Source organism: Hemicordylus capensis, chromosome 6 (genome assembly GCF_027244095.1).
Source record: "Hemicordylus capensis ecotype Gifberg chromosome 6, rHemCap1.1.pri, whole genome shotgun sequence".
NCBI lineage: Eukaryota > Metazoa > Chordata > Lepidosauria > Squamata > Cordylidae > Hemicordylus > Hemicordylus capensis.
Window position 1 is genome coordinate 35,362,140 of NC_069662.1, and position 20,913 is coordinate 35,383,052.

Sequence of the window (20,913 nt, forward strand, 5' to 3'; positions counted from 1 at the left end):
GAGGAAAGTAGGCATAAAAGTACATCATATGAAGTGTGACTCAGCTTCAAACAGTACAGTCATGCATGTGTGGGGTTAAGGCATGAAGACAGGGGCAGGGAAAGACCCATCTATGCATGCATTTTTGCTGTATGTCTAAAAGAATGAACCAAAGGGGTACACATATTGTGAAGCTATGGGAATTTCCAGACCACAGGTTTAAGCCTATGCAATTCTCTTCAAACACCCATGGGGATTTTCAACGCTCGCACAACACTACAATACCCAGGATTCTTTGAGGAAATCCATGTGAGCTAGGCAAGTTCATTTGCAGAATGGATGTGGCCTGTGTCTGTGAATGCACAGAAATTATGTACATTGTGTTGAGGGCATCTAAAATGGATTTTTGCCTTTGTGGTGTGGGTGGGAACAGAATACATGTGGTCTTTGTGTTCATGAAACATGCGAAAGATGCACGTCTTGCAGGAATCTGTGTGTGCATGCATTCAGAAAGGATTCGTGTCATGCCTACAGGTATGTGTGTTTCTAGGCAAAGAATGCAGATTATGACTGCATGCAAAGATTCATTCTCCACAAATGAGAGAAAGAGAGATGCAGAGGGATGGATGGATACAGAGAGAAGATTAGATGGATGTGTCAGTAGATAAAAAGTGATGGTGCGTGCACGAGAGGGGGAAGTGTACATTTCAAGCATGTGTATACATGTGCACAAAAATGATTTGCATTGTAAATAAATATGTGCACTGAAACTAGTCATGCATAGTTACAGCTGTATCTAAAATGGATGGTGTGTGTGTGTGTGTGTGTGTGAGAGAGAGAGAGAGAGAGAGAGAGAGTGCAGACACAGATTTGATGTAGCTTGTGTAGGCATGCTCATAAGAATTTCCACACTGCAAGCATCTGTTTGCCCACAAGGAAAGAATTGTTCATTGCAACAGTGTGCACACATACAAAAATACATACAAGGTACGACAAGGAAAACAGTGTTTGAAAGGTATTGCTCCTTTTGGCGCACTTGACAATATGTGGGAGAGTCCAGCTAAGGTTTCTATTTGAAACATAGAATTGTGTCCTGAATGTGCACAGCAACTTCCTGTTCAATATCAGTCTTCAAGGCAGAGGTCACGTTACACTAAATTCTGCATTTTTCCTCCCCGCTCCCCCACATCCAGGAATAGATACAAGGGTTGAGCAAGTGATCAGGAAATTATATTATGCATACTGCAGAAGTTCAATCTTCCATTTGGATATTGCATAGCCATGTATTTTGCATTTTTCCTAGTTCCCTTGAAAAATGGGTGTAAAAGTTGAGGTGGGCTTTTGAACTTGAAACATAGAATGGTGTTCCCAATGTGCACACCGATTTTCATTCTCAAAGTGTCTCCAGAGGAAACATTACTATGGACTGAGCTTTGCATATTCTTCCTTTGAAATTCTGTGTGTGCACCACACTGGCAATGAACCTGAAATATAGAATTGTGCCCTCAATGTGTGTACAGAATTTAATTCCACAATTTGTGGTATTCAACAGTGTTATAATACAGACACAACAGACAACAAACTTATAAATGGAGGCCAACCGTGTGATTAAAACCAAAGGCTTCAGCCAATTACTGTTTTTACAGCACCCTCAATTCGCTGGGCACCTTACAGAGTCAGTGAATAAAAGCAGGTCCCTGGCTGCAAAAGCTTGCAAGCCAAGATATTGTAGTAGGTGGGGAAGATAACAGAAGGAGTAAAAGAATGGAGAGGCAAGAACAGCAAGGCATGATCTATGAGCTAATGCACAAGGCTGCAGAAATCCACTAGTCTACTAGTCTGTGACGAGTGAAAAATGATACCTGATGAGTGAAAAAAAAGTCCTGGTGAGCAATGTACCAACACAGCTTGACAAGTAAAATATTTTGTCTGGCTGATAAATTGAGTCAAAATTTCTTCACCCCTATACAGTATGTGAGACATAGTATTTGCTGCATTAAAAAAAAAGTGTACATCTAAAACAACCAGACAGGCTTTTGCGGGTACATTTATTGAGTGAAGTTGTTTTGCATGTGACTACTATATGTATATATTCATGTACTGTGAGCTGCAATGCATGAACACTGATGCATGGGAACCAAGCCTTTCACTGTGTGTGCATAAATACATTCATTTGCTCACTGCAAATGTGAAGGTGAGCAACAGACAGTGTCAACAGGTGGGCGACATAGGTGAGGGCAGCTCAACTTGGGCCCTCCTGCAGATAGGAACTTAGGGACATAGGAAGCTGCCATATACTGAGTTAGACCATTGGTCTATCTAGCTCAGTATTGTCTTCAGACTGGCAGCGGCTTCTCCAAGGTTGCAGGCAGGAGTCTCTCTCAGCCCTATTTTGAAGATGCCAGGGGGGAGACTCAGAACCTAGATGCTCTTCCCAGAGCGGCCCCATCCCCTGAAGGGAGTATCTTACAGTCTTCACACTTCTAGTCTCCCATTCAAATGCAACCAGGGTAGACCCTGCTTAGCTAAGGGGATAAGTCATGCTTGCTACCACAAGACCAGCTCTCCTTGGCCTACAACTCCCATAATCCCTGGCTACTGGCCACTGTGGCTGGGGATTATGGGAGTTATAGTCAAAAAACAGCTGAGGGGCCTACATTGAGCAGGACTTCATAGGTGCATAGAAAGCTGCCTTATACGGAGTCAGATCATGGTTCATGTAGCCCTGTATAGTCTACTCTGACAGGCAGTGGCTCTCCAAGGATTCAAGCAGGAGTTTCTCCCAGCCCTATCTAGAGATGCTGCCAGGGATCGGGCCTGGGACCTGCCGCATGCAAAGCAGAAGCCCTTCCACTGAGCGATGGCATGTACATATCTGTGTACATAGCTGTGTACGTGCAGGTACGCAGAAAGAAGCTGCCTGCATTTCTGCCCGTGCACAGCTAAGAATCAGCCACCCAGCACATATGTATGCATGCACTGTGCAGAACGCAGACATACAGAATATGTGCCTCATGAGGACACCGGGCCCATGTAGTCTGTGTGTGATGGCCACAGGCAACTTCCCCCACCCCACTGTTGTACCCCTTTGGCTGCACACGTGTAAATGCTGTGTCCCCATTCCTGGCTTCTTCCCCTATTCCCAGCAGGCAGCTGAGAACACCTTCCCTGCTGGGAAATGCTAAGAGTAGCTTGTTCCATGGCGCAAAGATACCCAGGTGGCTTCTCCATGCACCATAAAACTGGAGCATGTGGTGCCAGCACAGATGGTTGTCCCCAGCCTCACACACACACACACACACACACACACACACACCCCTTACTTCCAGGCCTCTTGCAGTAACGCCAGCTTGAGCTAAAAGCAGAGCTGTGAGTCTGCTGCAATTCCTGAGCGCACAGGAAAAGTGCTGGATGCAGTCCTGGACAGCAGGCTGAGCTGAGAATCAAAGCTTCCATTTATTGATGTTTAAAGGAAGTTTCTAGCCCCTGTGGCTGCAAAAAAAGAGACTTGAAAGAGCATGGGCAATGCCTGTTGAAATCTCAGGCGCCAGAGGGGTGGCTGAACGTCATGCCAGTGCTGCTGGTGTGGGACTTCAGTAGCCCGCATAACCCCACAACTGGAAGAGATTATGCAAAACTGTTTTAAAAGGAAAGCGGACCGCCACACTGAAGAGATATTATGCAAACAGTATGCAAATATGCTCTGCTTGTATAACTGATGCAGGTTGCAGGACTCCCCTTGTCTAGAAGGAGAATTTGGATTCTTTTGGTGTGAAGTGCACACAGCCCCATCAACAACAAACCGTTTGAATATATGAAGGTCTTTGGTTTTGGCGGGGGTATGTGTGTTCCAATTTAGCCCGGTGTTGTTTGCTCTGACCAGCAGTAGCTTTCCAGAGCATCCAGCAGAGAGAGCTCTTTCTTAGCACTGCCACTCCAGGTCCTTTAATGGGCGTGCTGGGGACTGAACGGGAACATTCTGCATGCAAAGCCCCTCACCCAAAGAACATATGATTTATTACCATAAATCATAAACGAGCCAGCGCGGTGTAGTGGTTAGAGTGCTGAGCTAGGACCGGGGAGACCCGAGTTCAAATCCCCATTCAGCTGCTGGGTGACTCTGGGCCAGTCACTTCTCTCTCAGCCTAATCTACTTCACAGGGCTGTTGTGAGGAGAAACCTAAGTATGTAGTACACTGCTCTGGGCTTCTGGGAGGAAGAGCGGGATATAAGTGCAAATAATAATAATAATAATAATAATATGATCACATTGGTCAATCTAGTCCAGAATTATCTGCTCTGACTGGCAGCAGCTGTCACCAACTGCTTATCGTAGGCAAATGTTTTTCGCCACCCTACCTGAAATTCCTTTCCTGGAGATGCTAAGGATTGAACCTGGGACCTTCTGCACCCAAAATCTGAGCCCCTAATCTCACTGCTACCACCTCTGAGGGGGAAGGGGGTAGCCGCACATACTTTTGTCTGACACAGAGATGCATTTTCTCCTGGCATGGGGGAGCAGGCTAGTGTGGGACAGTTAATTTAGCAGTGTCTTCCTCTGCCTCCCAGGCCCAGAGCCCAAAACATTATGCAAAGCGAACTAAAGGTAAATATATAGTGCAGATATAAATTTATTATATTTTAAATAAATAATAAATGAAAATAAAGGTACACAGGAACGTCGGGAGGAAAGCCGTGCAGTGCAGAACAGGCAGAACCTAAATACAGGTCGACTGGCCAGTTATTTAATTGTATTAGATATATTAATACCGTTTAATGACATGACATGTGAAAAGAAGCTTTGCCTTGTCAGTCACCCCAGTACCTGAGCACTCATTGGCCAGGACACTGGAAGGCAGGAGCAGGTTGATTTCTTAGTCAGCCGTTTCCGCGGCAAAAGTCCTGTTGTTAAGAGCACAGGAGAACGGCCATGGAGACAGACAGGGGTGGGGAGAGAGGTGGCTACCGTACCCACACATACCCACTAGGTTTGCCAACGGGCTGTGAGGGGGAAGCGGCCTGGCCTGCTCCTGGGCTTTAGCAGCACAAACCAGCGGGTGAAACTTGGGCAAGGCACAGCTGCAGGGGCCGGTTCAAGAGTTGGCAACCCTAACAGCAGCGCGGCGCGCCTCGCACTGTTCTGTACCCACTCCCCCAGCAAGCGCGCGCCCCCTGCCCACCTTCCTCCTCCGCACTCATACAACGTCTCTCCAGGCTCCTTCCCACGATGCCGGGCTGCCCAGTTGGGTCTGATCCTGCCATTGCTGCGAACCCAGAAACACTTTGCCCAGACCCTTGCTGGGCGTGCGCACGCACCCTGGGCTAGGCACACAGACGACCATCCACACGCCTCCACGAGCGAGCCCTTTTGCCGCCCACGCCTCCCCTTCGGCCTCGCCGACGCCCCACCCCAGATCCTCCTTTCTCTTCCTTCCTTCCCACCCCAGCTCCGCCGCCACTCCCTGACCCACCCCGCCCCACCCGGCTTGGGCTGAGTGGGGATGCCGCAGCTCCCTCCGTCCCCTCCCCCCTCCATTCCCACGACCGGCGCCCTCTAGCGGCCTCGCTTCGGCCAGCAGCAGCACCAGCTCCCGGCCAGCCGGGCGAGGGAGGGAGGCGACAATCGCCGAGCGCAACCAGCCACCCGCCCTTCGCGCCGCGCCGGCTACTCCAGTCTCTCCATCCTGCAGGTAGGGAAGGAGACTCCGAGCTGCTGCCGCCGCCGTGATGATGATGGTGGTGGTGGTGGTGGTGATGATGATGATGATGATAGCGGTACGCAGAGCTGAGAGCTGCGATCGGGCTTCGCTCCCCACGGCGGGGGGGCAGGGAGGCAGGAAAAACGGGGTGCGCTGAGATGTGGGGGCTGCATGGGGAAGCTGTCCACAGAGATATGGGGCGAAGGTGCAGGAGGGAGTAAGGGGTGCTGCAGGAGAGGCAGGAAAGAAGGGGCGATGCTAGGGGGAGGGAAAGGGGGTGCCATTGGAAAAAGGGGGTACGGGGTGCTAGAAAGGCAAGCAGGTGGAATGGGGCAGGGGGTGGCGGAGAGAGCAGGAGAATGGCAGGTAGATGCCAGAGAGGGTGCCGCTAGAACGGAAGGGGGGGGGACAAGGCTGCAGGCAGTGGGGGGAGGCACAGGTGGGGGTTGCTGTGGTGGGGAAAGTGGGTGCCGGTCCGGAGGGAGAAGGTGGAGAGGTTGGGGGGGTGTCCTAGGAAGAAGTGGGAGGCGGGGTGCTGAGGGAGAAGGTGTGGGGTGCAGCAGTGGCATAGAGGTGCAGGTGCTTTGGGGCCACAGAGAAGGTTTTCCATCTTGAGGGGGGAGGAGCGGGGTTAAGGACGTCTGCAGCTGCATACAGACGCTGTACCAGGGCTGGGGCCCTGCTTGGTGGGGGGGGGGCGGGGGCGGGCAGGGCATCTGACTACATAGGGCCTCCCCCACCCACACACCCCTGCCTGGCGCAGGGTGTAATTAGGAGGCGGTTGGCAGGGCTCAGCACGTCAGGGCATAGACAATGGCCCAGCCTCCCGGGGCGGCTGTTGTGCCAACACGCTGCTAATGTGATTAGGGGAGCATCTCGCAGCCAGAGCTGGCCTCCTGCGTGTGCCAGTCAGTGTGCAAGGGGAGGGGGAGGGGAGGGGGAGGCACAGCGCATGCAAGGTGTGAGGAAGAGGAAGGTGCAGGGCGGGGAGGAAGGTCAGTGAAGGCCGTGTCCCCTGGAGCAAAGAGGCAACGAGGACGTTAGGAATGGGGGGGGGCAGGGTATTTCCAGAGGGAGGGAGCGTGCACAGATGTGTGCACGCAGGCATAGAATAGGGAAACGGGGTTTGTACAAGAGGCGCACAGGTGTGCTTGGGATGTGTGTGTGTGTGTGTGTGTGTGTGTGTGTGTGTGTGTGTGTTAGTGCACACGTCCAATCGCGCTGTGTCCCCAGCGCTGTGTGTGAAACATGTGTCTAAATAATCTTCCTGTGGAGGGGTGTGTGTAACACCCTCACAGCTCTCACTTGGTTTGTGTACGCGCCAAGAGTGCGAGTGCGACAGAGCAGCTGTTTGCCTGTGTGCAATAAATAGGACTCTAGTAACACCCTGTGCGTGTGCGCGTGCTACGACACTCAGCTCACACTTAGAGATGTGGGAAGTTAGCATGCGCGTGTATGTCGACAAGCGAGGTTGTCCCATTTTTGCCCATGTGCTTGAATGAGGAAAGCGCAGGTGAGAACTGTGACCCTCAGGCTCAGAGTGTGAGTCCCTGAGGACCATTTTACACATGGTACACTTCCTGCACAAATATTGCTTTTGTGTGGCAAATGGGGTCATGTGTTAGGTGCACGTGTGTTTATTTTGCCGCATATGTGTCCCAGTGGTGTGTACAAAGGGCCAGATAGACACATGTGTTCATTATACACGCAGGTGTTCCTGCAGAATAAATGAAACTTCCTATGCAGAAGCAATATCCATGCGGAAACTTTGTCATAGACGAAGCAAGCCATAGTATATCTGTAATATACATCTTGTGATCCATTGTGCCCTTTGCTGAGTTCTGACATGTGTTCTTTGCACATAAATGTGTGAGAACTGCACTAGTTTTAGTAAAGTATGACATGCATTTTCCTGGCTCTTCCCAACATCCCATCTACACAAATCTGATCTAGATCGGGGTCAGATCCAAGCCTGTGCAGATGTTGCTGGCCTTTTGGAGGAAGAGAGATCTCCTAGAGACCCAACAGATAAATGCTCTCCAGTCATTTCCCTAGCATGGGACTCTATGTGATGGTTCACCTTGCACCCTTCCACCCTTTGTTTTTATTTATTCACCATATTCTTATGCCACTTTTCAGTTCTTCAATTCACAAAGTGGTGTTCCCAACAGTACAAGCCATTAAAAATAATGAAACAAATGCAATCAAATGTGTTCAACCATCAATAGCAGAAGCAGTTGTAATCCAGCATCATCCCCATTCACAATGGCTGTGGCTGGGAATGATGGGAGTTGTAGTCCAACAGCATCCAAAGACCCAAGGTTAGGAACGCTTGAGGCAGGGCATTCTACAGAAAGCCCTGCTTCTTGTAAGATGCTAAGCTTGCATCCATAAAAGGGGATACCTTGAAAGATACTACAGGCTTCACTAGTACGACGATGAATATTTATATGTATATACCACTTTTCAACAAAAGTTCTCAAAGTGGTTTACATAGATAAATAAAAATAATTAAAGATGGATCCCTGTCCCCAAAGGGCTCACAATATAAAAAGAAACATAAGATAGACACCAGCAACAGCCACTGGAAGGATGCTGTGCTGGGGATGGATAGGGGCAGTTGCTCTCCTCCTGCTCAGTAAAGAAAATCATGACTTTTAAAAGGTGCCTCTTTGCTCAGTTAGCAGGAGGTTGGGATGGGAGGTTAATATGGCAGTAGACATTCCTGAGAGGCTTCAACCTCTTATCTCAGCCCCTTTGCTTTAGGCTTGTGAGTCCTGGCTTCCAGGTCTCCCTTAACAAACTAGGCCCAACTTTCCCACAGAGACCATAGGAGTCCTGGCTCCTAGCTCCACCCTATGCCTCCTAGAGAACTGGGGAGCCTTAGCCTGTCCCCATAAATATCCCCCTCCCCATTCTCTCCCAGATTACTCAGGAATGTTGTTTCCATGGAGAGATGCAGCCCCTAGCCCCTGCTAAAGTTAGAGAGAGAGAGAGGTAAAAAGACTATTGAGGGGCAATGAAAATATATGGGGTCACTGGCCCCGTTCTCAAATCCTACAATTGTCAGGCTGTGGAAGGGGTCTTCCTTGAGGGGTAGTGGAGAAAGTGTGTGGGATGGAGATGCAGTTCCTCTTTCTGGCAGTGACAAGGCATCCTATCGACCCGACATGGCTGTGGAGGCAACAGGGGTGGGTCATGTTACTCGTCGAGAAGATGCCAGCTGAAGGGAAAGACGGCTGCAGAAATGGGCGAGGAGGAGAGGGAAGGGGAGAGAGCTGGAACTCCCGATCAGATCATCCGTGTGGCGTTTGGGCCTGGTGGGTGAGAATATGGGCTGCTGCTGGGAGAGGAACTCCTGGGTTCCCTGGAAGAGTGGTAGAGGACTAACAGGTGAGGCAAGGGTGGCTTGTAGCCAAGATCTTTCAGGAGGTGGCGTTAGGCCTGATGCTTTAGAGCAGGGGATGCTGGGACTTGAAGATTCCTGGGGTTTGGAAAAAGCGAGTACAGCAGGGTTTACAAGCGAAGAACTCTGGTCCTCTTGCCTTTCAGAACTGGATTACGGCCTAGTGAAATGGAGCAAAGGGTTGCTAGGAGCCAGGGCCCTCTAATGGGCAGGAGTAGGGGATGCTGGGAGCCTAGGACTTTTGGGTTCCTCTTCTTCACTCAACTCATAATTAATTTATGGAATTCACTCCAGAAGACATGGTGGTGGCCATTCATTTATATGGCTGTTAAAAAGGAGCCAAACAAATCTGCGGAAGAGAGGCCCATCAGCTACCGTTGGCTGCAATCACTACAGAGAACCTCCATGTTCAGAAGCAGTAGGCCCACTGAATACCAGCTGCTGCAGTGAACAGAAATGGGATTGTGGGTTTCATGCCCACCGGCTGGCCACTGTGGAAAATATGAGGATGGGCTTGATGGCTGTTTGGTTTGAACTCCTCTTAGGAGTTTAGGATCTAGTTCTCTTGGGTTCTTCCTTGGCATGGCAGTGTGGCCTAGTGAGCGAGAACAGCAGGTAGGTTAGGTAGCTGAACTCCTGGGTTCTTTGGGCATGGGGATTATGGCCTTCACTCAAGGTTTGCTGGACACCAGGACTCCTGTTAGAGGCCCTGTGAATTAAGGAAGAGGATTGTATAAGAGGCAGACCTTTGGAGTTTCAAGGAAGTGGAGTCTGATCTATAGGTTAATAATAATAATAATAATAATAATAATAATAATAATAATAATAATAAATAATAATGGGTGAAGAAATGTTGGCTCACTTTATCAGCCAGACAAAATATTTTACTTGTCAAGCTATGTTGGTACATTGCTCATCAGGACTTTTTTAACTCGTTGGGCATCATTTTTTTCACTCGTCACAGACTAGTAGACTAGTGGATTTCTGCAGCCCTGATAATTCAGATGATCATATGCTGGCACATGCAATCAGATGGTGATGCGCCCAGAGCACATGTACCCTGACATCACAGCAGGACAACCCAACATATTGAAAGGGTGTTCTTAAATCATTTAAGAGGAGTGTTCATCATAATCATCCTTCTACACATGCTCCAAAATGCAGAGTTCTGGAGCATGCGTGGAAGGGTGATTCAGATGAACACACACACACACACACACACACACACTCATGTGATTAAAGGATACCCTGCAATGACATCAAGGCAAGCATGCTCTTGATGCGTCACTGTCCTTTCCGCGAGTACCGGTGGTTGATCTTCCAAACTAGTCCAATGTTTTGTATTTGTATAATGCTGTTGTGTTCAGAGTGTTTCATGATTATTGTGGCGATGCCATCCTTACGACAGCCCTGTAAGGTAAGTAAGTCTGATTATTCCCGGATTGCAACTGAAGCTGAGCAAGAGTGGCTTGCCTGAGGCCACCTAGTGAGTTCATGGCAGGGTAGGGATTCAAACCAGGGAAGTCCTGATTCGCAGCTCAGTCCCTTAGCCCCTACACTGCACCAGCTCTCCTCTGTATCCCAAAGCAGTAATAGTATTTAGTGGCTGGGCTGGTGATGGTCTTATGCCAGGGCTACACAACATTGGCCCTCCAGTTGTAGTTGGACTGCAACTCCCATCATTCCCAGCCACAGTGGCAAATAGTAAGGGATGGTGGGAGTGCTAGTCCAACGTCGGTAAGAGGGCCGCCGTTGTGCAGCCTTGTCTTTCTCCCCCCGCCTTTTCCGCCTGCCTTCCTGCCTTCTCACCTGAGCAGCTGGTGGCAGATGCCTGCTAGGGCTGCGCTGGCCTCAGTTCACCTGCCCCTTCCTCACTGTCACTGATGTGCAGCTGTTCCAGTGTGAGGGAAGCCCCTCTCTTTCCTCTACTCCCCTCCCCACCAGCAGACAGAGATCTGGAAGAGTCCTGTCTGAAGTTGTAACAGACCCCGGGAGTCCTGACCTCCTTTCTTTCTACAGTGATGCCTCACACCTTTGGTGCTGCTAGGCCAGCGGACATGGGAAGCCACAGCCTTCATGTTGCATTGTCTGCCTCATGTAAACTGCAAGGCCTCTGGGGCAGGGACTCGAGCATGTTTGATGCTCTCCGCTGTGCCTGGCATACCCAGGGCTCGATTCGTGTTAAATCACAGCGTCAGTTATCGACGCCTTCCTCCCTTCTCCCCTCCTTGGTGTGCTGGATAAAATTTGTTCTTGCTTTTCATGTCTCAAGTGGAAGCTTTTTCCTGCTGGTTTCAGCCTCCACCAATCCCTCACTCCCTTCCTCCCCCGGCCTTGGGGCAGAGGGAGCCTCTTTCTTTTGTGTCTCCCGCTCCCTTCCCACAGCATGGGGGTGGCACTAACTGCTCAGATCCACCTTCCTGGAGGTTCCCTTGAAAATCCCCCCTTCCCCTTGTTCCTCCTCATCTCCCTCACACACAGCACAGTGACTCACTGTATGCGGGGGTGGGGAATGGGGAATGATTGAAACTGTGTCGGGTTTGATGCGGGAGCCGGAGAACTGAAACCCCCGTGTCTTCCCCCATCATGCACGCACACCCACACCCCCTCTCACCCTGGCTTTCTTCCTTCTGTCTGCCATCCAGCTGGCGAGCCGGGCAGCAGGCTGGACGCATGGAGCATGTGCCACAGGTGTGCGGCGTCTGCGTTTGCAAGGTGTGCCCAGCTGGACGGGTGTCAAGTGTCCACGCAAGACCATCAGCTGCTTTCCCCAGTGCGATTGATCTTACCCGTGGCTGTGAATGTGTATTTGAATTTGTGGCCCGCTTCTGTGCATGTATGTGTAATGGCAGTGCATTGGCCGTGTCAAGGTACATGCGCCGGAGAGTGTGGTGAGTGTATAGGGAGGGTATGTGCTAGGGGAGGGGGTGTGATGGGTTTCTGGCAGGTGCTCCGTGCATTTGTTCTTGACGAGAGGTTTGGCTGTGTGTAATGGCTTGGGATGTCCGTGTATGTGGAGCTGTACAGTACTTCTGTGTATTTGTGCCCTTATACAGCCCATGAGCATGGGAGTGATGAGTGTGAGGCAATGTATAGCAGCTCAGTTGGTGTGTGTGTGTGAGAAAGAGAGAGGGAGAGGGAGAGGGAGAGAGGGAGGGAGGGAGGTGAAAAGCATCACAATGCCAGATGTTGAGGAAGAGCAACAGGGGATGATTGTGGCCTTCATGCCTTGCTTGTGAGTCTATGGGGGTATCTGGCTGCTGTTAAATACAGAATACCTCACTCGATGGACCCTGAATCTGAATCTGATCCACCATTGCACGGCTCTGTTCTGTGATCCTTGGAGGGGCATGGAAGATACTTCAGCAAAGGGGAGCCCACTGTAGTGTAACTGTGTGTGCATGCACACTGCCAAATTATGCGTGTGTGTGCAGCAACGCTAGGGTGGTTTGCATTTAATTGTGTGCAGTGGATGGAAAATGCAGCCATGTCCTGCGCAGCACATGTGTGGGATTCAAGTGGGTGTGTCCGCATGTGCATTGTTGCTTAAGGCTGTCTGTGCTTATGCCCCTTAGGGATTTTGCGGAATGGATGTTTTTCTTGCTGCTCTGTGACAAAGTGTTGGAAATGTACGTCTGAATGCCATGAGCTGCGTCATTGCATCTCTGTAATGGTTGTGACTCTGTTCCAGGGCGTGTGTGCAAAGCAGTGGGCATACACTTGTGGAATTCAGCTGATCTCACAATTAGAGTGGGGTCATGCATGCATCTACTTCAGCGTGTGCACCCATGTGTTGGATGTTACTGCACAAAGGCCACTTGGGGTTGTAGCTCAGTGGTAGAGCCCATGTTTTTGTTGTTGTTGTTGTTGTTATTTATTCGATTTCTATACCACCCTTCCAAAAATGGCTCAGGGCAGTTTACACAGATAAATAATAAATAAGTAAGATGGATCCCTGTCCCCAAAGGGCTCACAATCTAAAAAGAAACATAAGATAGACACCAGCAACAGCCACTGGAGGGATGCTGTGCTGGGGGTGGGTAGGACTAGTTACTCTCCCCCTGCTAAATAAAGAGAATCACCATTTTAAAAGGTGCCTCTTTGCCAAGTTAGCAGGGGTAACTTGTTGCAGGTTCAATCTCTGGCATCTCCAGGTAGGGCAGTGAAAGACCCAGTTGGTGTCGACAGTTGTGACCCTAGATGGACCCCATAAGGTAGCTTCATATCTTCATATCTTCATAGTTTTAATGTAAACCGCCCTGAGCCTTTTGGAAGGGCGGTATAAAAGTAGTAGTAGTAGTAGTAGTAGTAGTAATAATAATAATAATAATAATAATAATAATAATAATAATAATATCAAAGTGGTGCATGTGGTTTCTGTATGTGGGAGAGATTGTGGCAAAGTGAGTGTGTGTTCATGTCAGTGCTTCTTAGTTCAGTGTAGTTTTGATGATGATCTTTGCCAAGTTAGCAGGGGTAACTTGAGTTCAAGTTCTTGTTGGTGAAGGGCTCAGTGACCTGCCATGGGCACGACCCCACTTCCTTGGCCTCATTTCCTTGACTTTGGGATGGAGATATCAATGACCTCTGCTGGGCAACATTGTGAGAATAAACAAGCTGCATGCTGTAAAACACTTGGCTCGTTAAAACTGCATTCAACATAATTACGATTGTAAAAAAGGAAATGGAATACCCAAACCTCACAATAAGATGTTAAAAGAATATGAGTATTGCCAGTGTGGAGAGAGTTTCTTTTATTCTGTCTGCTCTTGGACTCGGAGGGAAATCTTAAATCACTTGAAGTACATTCCAGAAAAATAATTGTGTTAGTCTGTTGCCACAAAAACAACAAAGAATGCTGTGGCGCTTTCAACATTACCACTTTTATTGTGGTATGAGCTTTCATAAGTGAGCTGCTTGCTGGATGTTGTGTTCTTACCAATGAAAGCATGTACCACAATAAATGGGTGCATCTTTAAGGTGCCACAAGACTCTTTCTTGTTTTTAAGAGCAGTAGGCATTGCTATTTTTCCTTTTTGCTCATACTTGAGGGAAATGTATATTGTCCATCAGATTTATTACCTTCCTAGGAATTTTCCCGAATACCTTTATTGGCCCCAAACCGTAATGTGGCTTAGAAAATTTGTCTCTGCCATATCTGATCAATCTCTAGTATATATTGAGAGATGATTACAAGTTTATGATTATGACGACAATAATAATTGCAATCATATGTCAATTGAAACCAGACTCAAACAGTATGTAGATAAGGTGCTTTGCAACGGATTATAGTTCATCCTCATGTGAAAAACTTTCATGATCCTTGACATTTGTATAGCTCTTTTGAGTGTTCAAAGTGTTTCACATGTGTGATCCTTACAGCAACCTTGTAAGGTAGATCACTGACATGCCGCACAATGTTCAGTGTGCATTTTAATGAAATGCAGTGTGCAGTTGCGCAGCAGCATGCTTCTGCTAATGCAAAAATCGCATTATTTGCAATGGCTGTCCATCACAAAGCTCCGTTTGCACTATTCTGTGTTTGTGCAAAAGCACACTTGTGCAGCTTTATGCACATTTTGTTAAATGCACACAGAACTTTGTGCAGTATGTTCAGCCAGTGCATATTTTTAACCCTATATTGAGGCTGGAGGCTGGGGCTAGATGTCTTGCTTAAGGCCACTGTTGGATTCTCGGCAGATATTAAATTCAAGCCAGAGACTTCCTGGTTTGCAGCTCAGTATCTTAGTCACTGTGCTGCACTGGCTCTTTAGCACATCAGATACAATTGACTGACCAACAGGGGCAGAGCAGGCAATTCCACCCATACTTTCTATTTAACCTGTTAGGTTTTCTCCTTAGCACGCCTATCATTTCCAGAGCGACTAAGATGGTGAGCATGTACTCTCTTAGGCCACTTTCATATGGCAATAAAATTCATTACATTCAAAACTTTCATGCAAGTTCCAAGGGTGATCTCACTCCCATACAGTTGCTGCTGCAGGCTTCCACGCTAGTTCCTAGCACGATCTCTCCGCCACCTCCCCACCCACCCGCCTCGCTTTAGACACACTGAGCAGGGACGTCTCACCATTTTCACAGCGCCACCTGCTGGCCTTCTGAGAAGGACCCATCCTTTCCCCTAGTCACCACAAAAATAGTAATGAAAAAAAGTGGGTTCTTTTCAGAATGCAAGAGCTGGCTGGCAGCTGGCTCAGCAAAAATTGAGCGAGGTCCTTGCTTGACGTGTGTATACAGAGGATAAGATCTCACTAGGAGGTCGTGTGAAAGCCTGCAGCAGTGTGTGTATGGGGAGTAAGATGGGGCTCAGTTGTTGTGCAAAAGCTTAGAATATCCTGCACTTTATTGCCATATGGAAGAGGTCTTAGAATGCGGCCCAAGAGGTCAGAGAGAAGTAGTATTGATGGGAGAAACACCACAGAAATAACAAGTGACTATTTTCCTTCCTCATTGAGGCCTGCCCAACTCCTCTATGACACCACAACACCATGACGTTTTTAGGGCCAATTGCAAAGAATGTGGCCATAGAAGTGACGGACTGAGTTTCCCATGCAGATTTAGCTGGAGGAGGACCAGTTTGCTCCAGTCCACAAACTGTATCTATCAGGGAACAACTGAATTGATCCTTGGAAAGGAGAGCTGACCTTGTGGTAGCAAGCATGACTTGTCACATTAGCTAAGCAGGGTCTGCCCTGGTTGCATTTGAATGGGAGACCACATGTGAGCACTGTAAGGTATTCCCCTCTGGGAAGAGCAGAAGGTTTCAAGTTCTCTCCCTGGCTTCTCCAAGATAGGGCTGAGAGAGATTCCCACCTGCAACCTTGGAGAAGCCGCGGCCAGTCTGTGTAGACAATACTGAGCTTGATAGACCAATGGTCTGACTCAGTATATGTGTTCCTATCCTTCCTGTGTTCCTATCCTGAAGATATGTGGTCAAGATAGAGGCGGTTTGGCTCATGCTGTGCACATCAAGCATGTTTTTCTATGGTATAGGGAGGTCATCCTAATGTGATGGGTTGTCAGTCTATGCATGCTCCAGACAGGACCAATCAAAATCCAGGCACTGCTTAACTAGTCAGGCATCTGTCACTCATTCCCCAGTCCGAAAGACAGTTCTTGGTTCAGGTTTATTACCTCTTCATATATGTCTCAAGCTATTCAGGCTAGTTTTTCCTTTCCTGCTTCTTCTGTGTGCAAGGAGTGGAAGGGAGTCGTGTTTTGTTTTACCACACCAAATTGTTTGTTATTTTTTCTGTTAATTTTTCAAATGTGTTGATTTTGTGGTTTCTTTGTTGGGCTATGGAGTTGCCCCAAGTTGGGAACCTGTTGAAAGACTCCCTCTCGGAGAGTCTTTTTTCGGAGTCTCAGGGCAAGGAACCCGAACGGGTTCTTCTCCCTGCTTCAAAGACTCCTGGATCGCCTTCCCCTCTGTTAGTTAGCACTTCTAGTCATTGCTCGGCTGCTGCTCCCACCGCGTCTGTGGCACCGCTCAAAAAAGTGGTGAAGGAAATGAAACATGTGAAGGATCTGGAGGGCACAAAAAAGAGGAAAAAACACAAACGCGCTCCAGGAGCCCCGCTCTGTGAAAGGCTGCAAGCTGTTCGAGGGCAACGGCCCCATTTCCCCCTGCCTAATTCTGTGCTGCCCGTTGGCCATTTTGGGCGCAGCTCCGGCTGCCGGTGAAGCCGCGGCAGGTTTATTGAGAGGCATTCCCGGTCAAGGGTCTATTTCGCTAGCCCTTGCAGATGTTGGTGACTTGTCATGTGGGCAGAGCACTCCTATTTATGGGGCTGAGTTTCCCCTTGACCCCTCTTGGGGTCCATTTTGGCTGCATCACACACACACACACACACACACCCACGGAGTCTGTTTTCTCCCTCAATGCAAGACCCGCCTTCGGGTCCAATCGTCCCAGTTAACAGTCCATGTCGGCCCCAAGACCCTCATCAGGGTCTGTTTCCTTTGGCTCCTGCCATCCCTGTGTTGCCGGCAGCATCTACTGTGAGTAATTTACAGGCTTTGAATGTGTCTCCTGATGTCGCTCAATTGCTGGGGGACTTTATTACAACGCAGTGCTTCTCCGTGGTCACTCCTTTGCTGGGTGCTGCTGCAGGGGTGCCTGGCCCTTCTGATATTACTGGTCCTTCTGTTCCTCCGGATCATGTCCCACACATTCCTATCACGACAGGGACAGGACGTCCTAGACATCCTTCATTTTCATCCTCCCCCAACTCCAGCCCTGCAAGGCAGGCCATTCCTGATGGTGTGAGAGAGAGATTTTTGGGAACGTGGAACAGATTTTTCCGTAAAAGGAAGCATCCCAGATCTTCCTCTTCTTCGGAGGGGGAGGCTTCAGAGGTTCTTAGGAGGGCTGTTCCTATTCCCACTCTGGTCCCTTCAGGGGGTCCAGTTGGGCCCTCACCAGCAGGATCAGTGCCTCCCTCTGCGCCATCTATGCTTGCAATTCTGCAACTGGCTATGCCTCCTCAACTTCCTCCTAAGGGTATGCAGCCGTCCTGTGTTCCACTTTCTTCAGACACGCACTTATCTGAGTCTGAAAAGGAGGAGGGTGAATTACCTGACGAACAGACGCCCACGTAGAAGCCCAGTACTATGCGTCTCTTTACTATCTCAGAGTATGAGGTCCTCTTGGCCAAGGCCAAAAGGGTCATAAAAGAGATATCTCAGGAAACAGGGACTGCTGCTGTATCTGGTCTGAACCAAGAAGTTTCCCCCTCCGCTGCAGCTTCGGCTGCTACAGTACCTTTCCCTACATTATTTAAGGATGTTATGATGGCTGAATGGGGCATTCCCGTGTCTCCCAAGCCTACATTATCCCTCCCTAAAAAATTGTATAACCTGCCTAATGACATTATGTCTGTTTTAGCGGTACCTGTGGTGGATGCGCCGGTGGCACAACTCATGTCAGGGGCCTTAGTGAACAAGGAAGGTGATGAATATTTGAAGTCCCCTGAGGACAAGAAGACGGATCACTTACTACGCAAGGGTCATGAGGCATCTGCCACTGTTATCAGGGCAGCCGCAACAAATTCTATATTTGCCAGGGCATCCGTCCTTTGGACAAAAGAATTGGTTAAGTTCATACCTCCAGAAAATGTCATACTGCGCCAGGGCGTAAACAGACTTGCTAAAGCTGCTGCCCTTATGGCAGACTCGAGTCTGGACTGCATTCAGCATGCATCCAGGGCCATGGCCACGGGTGTAGCAGTATGGAGAGGCTTATGGCTCAAAAATTGGCATGTTGATACAAAGTCTAAGGTTACCTTGGTGGCTACCCCCTTCTTGGGGGCTAAATTATTTGGGGAGTGCCTGGAGCCACTCTTAGTTGACACCAGGCATAAGAAGAATGCCATGCTTGGGGGACGTAGGTAATTTCATAGACCTTTTCGAGGAAATACTTCCTATCAGTTTTCCTTTCATCCCAACAGGGCCTTTGCTCGACCGTGGGAGGGCAATACAGAGACAATGCCAGAGACAACTGGGGTCAATCCTTTAGACCTGCCTGGCACCAGCCCTGGAACAACCGTGGCAGAGGAACCACCAGATTCCAGTCTAGAGCCTTTTCCAACTCGGCAGGTCAACAAAATCGTAAGCAATGACATGATTCCGGTGGGGGCAGGCTTCTCGGTTTTTCAGAGGCCTGGGCGGCCACCTCTTCCAACCTTTTTTTTTTTTCATTTTAAAATTTTATTAGTTTTTACAATATCACCTCTTCCAACCTCTGGGTCCTCCGGATGTTTTGCCAGAGGTACTACACAGATTTTATGACACATCCTCCCCAGATTTATTTGGTGATGCCAACCTCCAAGGTCTGGTCAAAAAGACTATTGATGGATCAGGCCATCCAATATCTGTTGGATATTTGGGCTATAGAGGACTGTGGACCGAGTCATGTGTAGTCATCTTCTCCTTGATCTTCTTGGTTCCCAAGAAAGATGGATCATGGTGGGTGATCCTGGATTTGAAGCAGCTGAACCATTATGTAAGGAAAAAGTCATTTTGCGTGGAGTCCTTGAAATTGATCAAGGCCACAGTTCGATCAGGGGACTTCTTGGCGTCCATCGACCTTTCTGAGGCATACCTTTATGTGCCAATTCACCCAAGCTATCAATGCTTCCTGAGGTTCTCCTACAATCAAAGACAGTATCAGTACAGGACCCTTCCCTACAGGCTCTCCTCAGTACCTCGAGTGTTTACCAACCTGATCATGGCGGTAATCATCCACATTCGTCTCCAGGGGATTCATGTCCATCCGTATCTGGAAAATCTGCTGATTCGATCTTCATCTCGAGTTCTAGCTACCCAGGATTTGCAGCAGACGGTCCAGATACTCGAGACACATGTGTTTGTCATCAACCGTCAAAAAAGCCATCTATGGCCATCTCAGTGCCTTCAACATCTGGGAGCCTTGTTCAATACTCGAACCGCCACGGTGGCCCTAACACCAGAACGTCAGCAGAAGATTGCTTCTGTCATCCTGCCGTTACTGCACAAAAGCAGCTCTCCCTCATGACTCTTGCACAGATCATGGGGTTTATGATAGCGTGTCTGGAATACACTCCGTGGGCAAGGTGGCATTCCAGGCCCCTTCAATGGGCCATCCTTCCATTTCAGATGGCTATTGTGGGAAAGAGATAGATGAAGGTGTGGTTGCATTGAAAGGTCAAGGACTCCTTCAGATGTTGGTTGTCTCCAGCCTTGGGAAGGGATCTTTCCTTGGAGAGCCAGACAAGATAATAGTCATGATGGATGCGAGTCTCTCTGGATGGGGAGCTCATGGTCAGATGCACCATGCACAGGGGTTGTGGACCCAGGTGGATCTGACAAACAACATCAACTGGCTCGAGTTGAAAGCCGTCCATCTGGCACGTCTTCACTTCCAAGAGTTAGTGGAGGGAAGACACGTACTCATAAGAACCGACAATGTGACAGCAAAAGCCCATGTCAGTCATCATGGGGGCACCAGATCCAAGAACCTCATGAGGGAATCGAATCTACTATTTGCTTGGGCAGAAAACCTGCTAGGTTCTATTGCTGCGGAGCACCTGAGTGCAGCCATAAACTTGCAGGCAGACTGGCTGAGTTGCCAGAGGTTGGATCCCGCAGAATGGGCTCTGCATCCAGCTGTTTTTTGCCAGCTGGGGAAATGTGGGGGTTCCCAGAGTTAGACCTATTCGTGTCTCGCAACAATGCCAAACTTATCAGGTTTTACACACGTTACAGATGTCATCTGGCAGAAGGAGTGGATGCCCTCACTTCGCCATGGCCACACGGTCTGCTGTATGCCTTTCCAACAGTTCCGATCATCAGCTTGATCGTTGGCAAGTTCCTTACAGAAGGGGCCAAATTAATCTTGATAGCACCCTACTGGCCTCACAGACTGGTTTTCGGACCTGCTTTCTCTGTTGATTCTTTCACCGTGGTCCATTCCGCTGAGAACGGATCTCCTATCTCAAGGGCCCCTATTTCATCTGGATCCAGCATGGCTACAGCTCCACACATGGAGATTGAGTGCAGGGTGCTAGCGGACAAGGGATATTCTAAGCAGGTGCAGGACACTATCCTGGCTGCAAGAAGACCATCTACTTCCCGCATTTATCAATTTACTTGGCCAGCTTTTTGTTCCTGGGAAGTTAAAAACCGTATTCACCCGCCTTCAGCAGGGGTGTCCGAGGTACTGGGTTTTCTACAGTCTGGGCTCAATATGGGTCTTCATCCAAACACTTTACAACGTCAAACCTCTGCTTTATCTTCGGTTTTGGATTTGTCTGTTCCTGGGTCTTCGGC

At 48.9% G+C, this 20,913-nt stretch overlaps 1 protein-coding gene across 6 annotated transcripts in view; it reads left to right on the forward strand.

Annotated features, from left to right (window-relative positions):
* Window positions 1-5,393: 5,393 nt before the first annotated feature.
* SYT3 (synaptotagmin 3) overlaps window positions 5,394-20,913 on the forward strand; it is a 56,340-nt gene continuing 40,820 nt past the window's right edge. For 2 of the 6 annotated variants that reach the window (XR_008310232.1, XM_053264011.1), the window contains exon 1: window positions 5,394-5,669. The gene's annotated coding sequence lies outside the window, so the exon portion shown is untranslated. Of the gene's footprint in view, window positions 5,755-5,801; window positions 5,827-9,052; window positions 9,072-18,590; window positions 18,715-20,913 lie in introns of those variants that run through there. The other 4 variants (XM_053264012.1, XM_053264015.1, XM_053264016.1 and 1 more) reach the window with 4 other exon arrangements.